Source organism: Coenobita brevimanus, chromosome 57, assembly GCF_032717465.1.
Source record: "Coenobita brevimanus isolate Jiangsu-jjx chromosome 57, ASM3271746v2, whole genome shotgun sequence".
Lineage (NCBI taxonomy): Eukaryota > Metazoa > Arthropoda > Malacostraca > Decapoda > Coenobitidae > Coenobita > Coenobita brevimanus.
The window spans coordinates 55,329,812-55,338,643 of NC_137010.1; positions in this window are offsets into that span (position 1 = coordinate 55,329,812).

The window sequence follows — 8,832 nt, forward strand, 5'->3', positions numbered from 1 at the left end:
CTTAAGAAATTAATCACACGGTCCTGGCCGAGACTCGATCTCAGGCCCTCACACTTCATAGGCACACACATTACCACTAAGCCAAAGAGAGGATCCCCGCTTTGTCTCTAAGCAATGCCGGCTTTTATATACCCCATTACACCAATGTTTCCATACGTGTCCATATTTAGTGTCAAAGAAAGATATCTGCTGTCTCCTATTCATAATATACTGTATTTTGGCATGGTTTCCTTTCCAATCTCCAACTGCCCTGATGTAATCTATATGGAAGTTCTCTGATGCATGCAGGGAGATCAAGGATGGGTCTCCAAGCAGTGTACTAATGTAATGCCGTAGTGCTGTTGTCCTCATCGAGTATTATAGATGCCTAATGGTTTAGCGAGTTGCTCAAGTTGGATGCGGCCCACGAGACTCATTCTGACAGGTGGCTGGGGTGCACTGCTTGCAATTCTGCTCAGGGATAAGCAACTGGTCACTCTCATCATAAAAATCTGGACTAAGCAGCCTTGCCCTGGGCCCCAACATTCCTGATGGGGCAATACTGGACTGGATGATGGATGAGTTCCTTTCCAACCAGTGAACACCAGTTTCCCACACTTTGCTCTACCAATCTGGTCATGGTACAGTCTGATGCAACAAGGGTACATATTCTTAGTGACACAGGAAGCTTTGTAGTACCTTTTCCTTACCAACTTATTCAGCCCACTGAGCCTAAACTGGGTGCAGGGGGTGAGAGGTGTGAATGTTGAGGGTAGGGTTGCAAGAGACAGACTGAGAAGACCTGGGATGAGGTCATAGAGCTTGACCTCAGGGACAAGCGACTGAACAGGGAGACTACAAGAGATCGAACACCATGAAGAGCTGCAATTATGTGACTAGGGCTGATGCAAGCAAGCATGTTGAAGCCTTCATAAACAAACAATACAAAGCCTCAACATTTTTACATATGCCATTTACATCACATTAATACTGAAAAACTCTACACCCTAATCATACAAGAAGATATTCAAGTGTAATGTGCAGAAAAAAAAATCACTGAGGAAGAGATGCTACAAAATCACCAAAGCCACTCAGAACACAGCCCAAAGTCAAATGCATCCTCTATACAACTCTTTTTCATGACTAACACCATTTCTTAATGTTGTTCTTTTGTTAAGGCTCAGCATTCACGACGGACAGATGTCAATTTTAAGCCTAGTTAAAGTTAACAAAGTATATTTGTAGTAAACAGGATTTAAGCTTGGCCTGAGTTGTCCTGTCCCCATATCTACACTTATCCAGTCCATTACTGAACAATGAAACCTGGGCATATATCTAAAAACCATTTATTTCCATATACAGTATATACTGTATTATGGGTTCAGTACAAAAGATTTTTTTTTTTCTTTCTTTATAAACCTCTACAGTTTGTGCACCTTAACTTGGCAAAGATTTTCATCCTTTTGCAGCTTACTTCCATAGCTCAGTGGTGGAATAAGACAAATCAATGGCTCGACATCCTCTCCATGACACATCTTCATGACATGCACCAATATTAATCTCTTGTTATAGCCCAGCAACCATCACAGAGTCAGGCTGGAGGATGGTGGACTACAGGAGGAGAACTTCAGAGAACCTGGGGTTACAACTACTACTCCTACAGCTCAGTATTTAAGATGGAAAGACAACAATTTTTGACTACATTAAAATGGAAACGATACAGGCATCCCTGGTATACAATAAATGGCCTTATGCGTGGTCAACTTATCTGGTATACACCCATGCAGGACGGCATATTTTTGGAAAAATCAAGTACAGTATCAAGGAATATACAGTAGGGGACAGTGTTGTCATATCGCCCAATTTAACCGATGAATTATGACAAAAAATGGCCTAACGTTAGGTAACGTTGCCCGCCTTCTCTCATACGAACGTTATGGAATGGCGCCCGCCTTGTAGGCTATAAGTTAAAGATCTTCAACGTTTTGGTAAACAATCAGCCAGCTCTCCATTTAACAAATTCTGCGATGAAGAAACATTACAATCAACTGGAATATTGTAACCCACCACAAAACAATCACCACCTCAAGTCAAAGTGTCATAATTACCCTCAATATGGTCTGCACTTTATAATTCTGCAGAACAATTAATACTTTCTGAGCTCCAGTGACGAAAATTGGGTGAAATGAGTCAACAGTAATACAGGGTGGACCATAAGTAGCACTCCACTATAGCTGCTTGGTTATCATGAGGGCATTTGGTCATTCACATAACTTTAATATTAAGCTGTAGCTGCAAGTACAGTACTTAGTTCAGTCTTACTTATGAGGTAGGAATGAGTCTCCTTGGTTACAAGTTAAATTTATCCTCCAATCTGTCAACACCTGGCCATCAACTCAGGTGAATGAGGGTTACCTGGTACTATTTTAATCTGATGAAAATAAACCGACTACAGAAACTCATGTGGTATCTTGTGTGCTGTGGTGACAGCTCAGTCCGCTGGTGTGGGTATGGTTGTAGCAATGGGAGTAAGAAATGAATAAATGATGAAGGGCAGATACTGATAACAATGACTGAGCCATCCCCACAACACACAAGAAGTCAGCTGGTGGAATGGAAGTGGGGAGTTATAAAAGGGCCATCCTGCATAACTACTGATCACCTGGTCAATGGACAGTAATGGGGAGGTAAATCAGGGTGGAAAATAGCCCAAAATAATAGCCCACCATGGAGACTATGACTGCAATATTTCATTTCAAAATTTTGCTATAACTTTCCTCACTATGATCTGTGCATAATGTGACTATATTCTTTTCCGCTTATCTTGTCCCAGATTTTCGCAATTTTTGTAGCTTATTTCACATAGCTCAATGGAAACAAAGTGATACTATGGCTCTGCATCCTTTCCACAGCACTTCTTCATGACTAGCATCATATTCTAGCATTAATATATGTCTCACTAAGCATTTAAGTGGGAGAGGTGGCAATATTAGACCAAGTCAGTGTTATATAACTACAGTACAGTAATAACACAGAATTAATAAGCTGATCACTGGATGGGAGGTACACAGGAACTAGTCTACCCTGAAAACAAAGTATATCATCACAGTTCAAAATCTTGCTTATTTTTAATAACATCCTCAGTATGATTCTGAACAATGATTAATATACATATATATTTTTTTGCCTCACAGTGACAAAAATTGAGTGTTGTGTGAACAGTATGAGAACCACGTCCTCTGAACACCTGGTCACAAGGTTGGAGATGGATTTGGTGTGTAGAATACTATGATTTCACTCAATTTTATGCTCAGTAATTAATCTCTAGAGGTGTATATCAGCAAAACTGTGGTGCTTTACAAGGCTACAGACTTTAGATAGGCTGGCTTTGTATTTAGATATAGTTATGTAAGGTCACAAATTAACTATGTCTGTCCACCCAACATAACTCCAGTGAGACCCATGTTACACTGCTCCCAATTTATATTTTGATTAATGATTCATTTTCCTGTAAGGCAACCCAATCATTTGAATTTGGCTCTTATAATTTTTTTTTTATTGGAGGGAACAATTTTGCAGGTTAATGGCCACTGGTTCCTTGTGCCTTGCATTAAGAAAACAAATACCGGTATATGAAGGGGTGTCTGTATTGTTACCACATTTCCAGTGCCTAAAGTGCACACAATAAAATAAATATCCAGCTGCATCAGTTGGTAAGTGTGAATTTGTGCAAGATGTCAAGCAGGACTACAGTAGAATTAATAGATTATGCACTGGAGAATTAATGAATATGGTAAAGGTACATTTATTTAATCAAGGAATGCCTCAAGAGACTTTTATCAAAACTTTCATACATAGAGTCAGTTTGTTTCACGCAAGAGTTAAAACGATACTTTTTATACAGTGTGTACCAGCCTACTTATCACTGACAGAGGAGGGAGGCGTCTGGTGAACCCTTGATATATGCCGTGCAACAGACACCTTCTGTGTAAAAACTTTTCCACACTGTTCACATTCAAAGTTCTTCTCCCCTGTGTGAGTTAAATTATGTCTCATTAGGTTACTCCTATTACCAAACACTTTGCCACACTCCGAGCATTTAAAGTCTGTTTCAAAATGGGTCGAAACGTGTAATTTCATACTTCGCCTGGTTTTAAACAGCTTACTGCAAATGTCGCACTTGAATTTCTTAATTTCTATATGAACAGATGAATGTTTCCCGAGGTCACCTTTACTAACAAAACGCTTCCCACACTCCAGACACTCAAAATTCTTCACCCCTGAATGAATTAACATGTGGTTTCTAAGATCACGCATCCAGGCAAACAGTTTACCACACACCGAACACTCAAACCTCTTCACCCTTGTATGACTGTCCCTGTGCACAGCTAAATTTCCTTTGCTAATGAACATCTTACCACAAATATCACATTTATAGTCCTTCACACCTGTATGAATTAATGAGTGTAGGTGTAGGGTGTATCTGCGACCGAATACTTTGCCGCACTCGATACACTCAAACTTTCTTGCCCTAGAATGAATAAACGAGTGCCGAGTAAGATACAGTTCACTTGAAAGCAGTTTTCCACATTCAGAACATTCATATTTCTTTTTTCCTCTAGTTCTCCTGGAGTGTGGAACTTTAACATCATTACCAACAGATCCACTTGCATCACCTGAGTGTGGAACATCATCATCCTCGCTATTCACTATTCCACTTGCATCACTGAAGTGTGGAATATCATCACTATTCACAGTTCGACTCACATCACATGTGTGTGGTGCAATATCATTATCACTCACAGTTCCACTAGCATCACCTAAATGTGGAACAATATCAGTATTACTCATAGTTCTTTTTGCATCACTTAAGTGTGCAACAATATAACTGTCACTGCTGCACACAGCTGCACATGCATCAACTGAGTGTGGAGCATTATCATTTTCACTCACAGTTCCAGTCACACCACTTGATTGTGCAATAATATCATCATCCATGTTACACACTGCTATACTCACATCATCCAAGTTTGCAACAAGAATATTATTACTGTTGGACACAGCCGGACTCCTATCACAAGCAAATTTTGCTGTTTGTCCTTCTTCAACCACCTCCATTTTAACAACTGGTACTATACAGTATTTTGCTTTCTTTAACAATGTCAATGCAACAAGCTGCACAAAACCTACTGAAGCAGACCATGCTGGCTAATACCAAAGGACTTTCTTCAGTTGGAGATCCCTGGCACACATTTTTCATTCATTCATTGCCAGACGCCATGTTAAGTATAAAAATTATTTTGATTAACTTTACAACACTCCAGACTCAAGTGGCCTAAATAATTTAAGTTGATTCCATACGATTTTGATCAGATGGGAGTGGCCTCCTGCAGCTCATGATGTACATTACTGTACTTGTATATAGTATGTAGCCTTTATAATCTACATGTTTTCTGCTTTGGTACACCTCATTTTCATATCACGCTCTCGTATCTGCAAATCAACATTATGTCTTCCACTACTTCACATAAGTGCCAAAAGAGATACCGGTACCACTAGTCAACACTGCCCAACATCTAATCTAATCTAATCTAATCAACAAATGATCTCATGTTTCCTCTTGAGGAATTCCTGCACTGGGGTTGGCCAGGGTACAGCAAATATTTTCTATGGACTGGAAGCTAAACCAAAAGCTAGAACCTGCTAATTACTTACCAAGAGTTACTGAAAGCTGTTGGGAAAAGAGAAACTTAAGATGCATAATAAAATGTGTAACAATATGTGTCAAATTGGACTATGACTTTGTACTGTCACTCAGAAAAAAGATCATTTAGTGACTGTACTTGTGGCTCAATGCTTCCTGCCTAAAGGTGATGATTGTGTGGTCAGTTACCAAGCTTGTACCAACATTTCACTCTCATGGTAGTACCTCCCAGGGTCCATGGTGGCCACCCATCTACTACCTAACACCAGTCTTGTATAAAAGATGTTCACTTCAGTACTCAACAATCACTACCACTACACACTGGCTACATATATCAACACATCTACAACACAAACACTTTATCTGACTACTATACTGCCACTACTAAGACAACACACATTTCACAGCTACAACAAAAAGATCAGAGAGTGATAAGGTACTACTCCTATATGGGCTGACACTGAGGATCCCAAAACAAATAAGAGATTCTACAAGGCTTATGCCACACAGTAAGTTATCAATATTTCTTAAAATGATTTATTAACACCTCATACTGATGGTGTTAGCTCAGTGTCCTAGAATGTGCTGAAGTGGTGAAATATTCACTTGGTGAACAACACAATGAGTGATGTGAGTGATCTGCAGAGGATGAGTGGTCCAGCAGGTGTTGGTAGCCACAAACTTGGTGCTTCTGATTCACTCTTGGTCTTCATGTGGTCTGCCTTCACCTGCACCTGGAACAACACCTGACATTACACAATTATCTCAGTCTCAATGCTGTGTGCAACTTTGCTGGAAGATTGTCTATGTTCCGATAAAGAGGTACATCACATTAGTGTGCTGTGCTGTGAGGGGCTGCACTGCTGCATGGACATAGTGGATTGCTTGTGGTTGTTTATGAGTTACCATTACTTTTGCTACTTCTTACTATGACTACTACTACCACTGACACTACTACTCCTCTAGAAAATGAGCAGTCTTCAGTACAGTATATCACGCACATACTGCAGATCGAGGATGAGATAAAGGGATGGAGTGGAAAGGTACTGCATATGAGAGAGGGGTGTGTGAGTTGAGGGGAGGACAGCACAATGGCAGGGGACAAGGCAACATGGAGATGATTTGTTTGTGGCCACCCCTTATGGGATTAGTGCATCTGGCTAAGGATAGACAGAAACAGAACCAAACTAATCTAACTGCTACCTGATAAACCTACCTAACCTATCCTAACCTAACTAAACTAACCTAAGTGACAGGCATGACTGTAACTAACCTAACAGATCAAACCTACCTAAATAAAAACCACCTCTAATCTAATCTAATCTAAACTAATCTTATCTTACCTATTCTAACCTAAGCTAATCCTACCTTAGCTAACTAACCTGACCTAACTAGCCTACATGATAGTTATGACTGTAACTAACCTAACTGATCAAATAAAGTGGTTATCTAATTTAACCTAACATAATCTACAGCAACTAAACTATGCTAACCAGTTCTCCTCCTCCAAACTTCAGCCCACATTAGTTCAAGCCCAACTGTTAGATTTTTTATGAACTGAGGACACTGGTTGGCTAGCGTATGGATTCTTCTTTTACTAATTTATTTTGCCCTCCTCTCTTCATCTGGGGGGAAAAAACAAAATGATAACACTAAGAAGACTGTGGCAGCATACTGGTACTAACGGGTCAATGGGTGTTACTATCGAACCAAACCAATGTATCCTAACCTAACTGATATTATTTTGGAATTACACCCAACTAATGGAGACTGATATTAATACGGTAAATCCTCCATATACACAACCCTCTTTCAATGGATTTCGATTTTAATGACCACCTTGAGCTGGTCGAATGCTATGTTCATATAATAAATTTTCTTTTGGAAGCACCAACCAGCATGGCATCCCTACACACACACACACACACACACACACACCTGCACTCCTCCACATCCCACAAAATGCCACATCAGTCTCTGAGTGCCCAGCATCATGAGGAGCAGAAATAATGCATTTATTGAGAAAAAGAGCCAGTTACACCTGACTGTATGTTATTGTGTACAACAGTATGGCCCAATGACGCTCTATATTTAACGATCTTTGTTTGGTAAATGCCACAACGCCTGGGAAATTACCAAACAGCATGGTGTTCAGCTTTAACTATGGTATCTATCTATATATCTATTGCCAGACACCCCAATCTCGTACAGGGTGACCACAGACAAATCGCCTCCAAGTCGCCCTGTCTCCCGCCATTTCACTGCCCTGCTCCCAGCTCACACCCCCCTCTCTCATATACCTCTCCACTCCATCTCTCCATCTCATCCTCAGCCTCCCCCTCCCTCTACCCCCCCTCCATCTCACTCATATACACTCTCCTTATCAGTCTCTCACTCTCCATCCTCTCCACATACCTCAGTATGTTCCTCCTAACACTTCCTATCACATCCACATCCACACCACAACGCTCCTTTATATCCTCATTTGTCAGCCTGTCTCTCCATGTGACTCCACAGGCTCCTCTTAAATAACTCATTTCCACTGCTCTCACTCTTGACTTGTGTCCTTCCAACAGTGTCCAAGCTTCACTTCCAGACGTTAGAGTTGGTATCACAATACTGTCAAGTAGTAACTTTTTCACCTCCATAATCACTTCCCTGTTTCTTATCACTGCTTTCAAGGGACCAGCAACCTTTCTTCCTTGTTGTACCCTTTCAAGCACTTCACCCTCCAAACTTTCATCCTTACTCATCACACTACCCAAGTACTTAAAACATATTCACATTTTCCAATTCCTCACCATCCAACCTCGCTGTACATTCACTGACTTCACCTCTCTCAAAGACCACCACTTTACTCATCCCTACATTCACCTTTAGATTCCATTTCTTACACACTCTCTCAAACTCATCCACCAAGCCTTGCAGCTCCCCTTCGTCTTCACTCAACAACACAGTATCATCTGCAAACAACAGTACAGAGAGTTTCCAAACACTATCCTCTCTCACCAGGGCCACTCCAACATCCACTACCCTACCTTGTACCTCTTTTATTACCCCATCCATGTACAGATTGAACAACCATGGAGACATGACACATCACTGTTTCAACCCGACCTTCAAAGAGAAAAATTCACTCAGTTCACCAT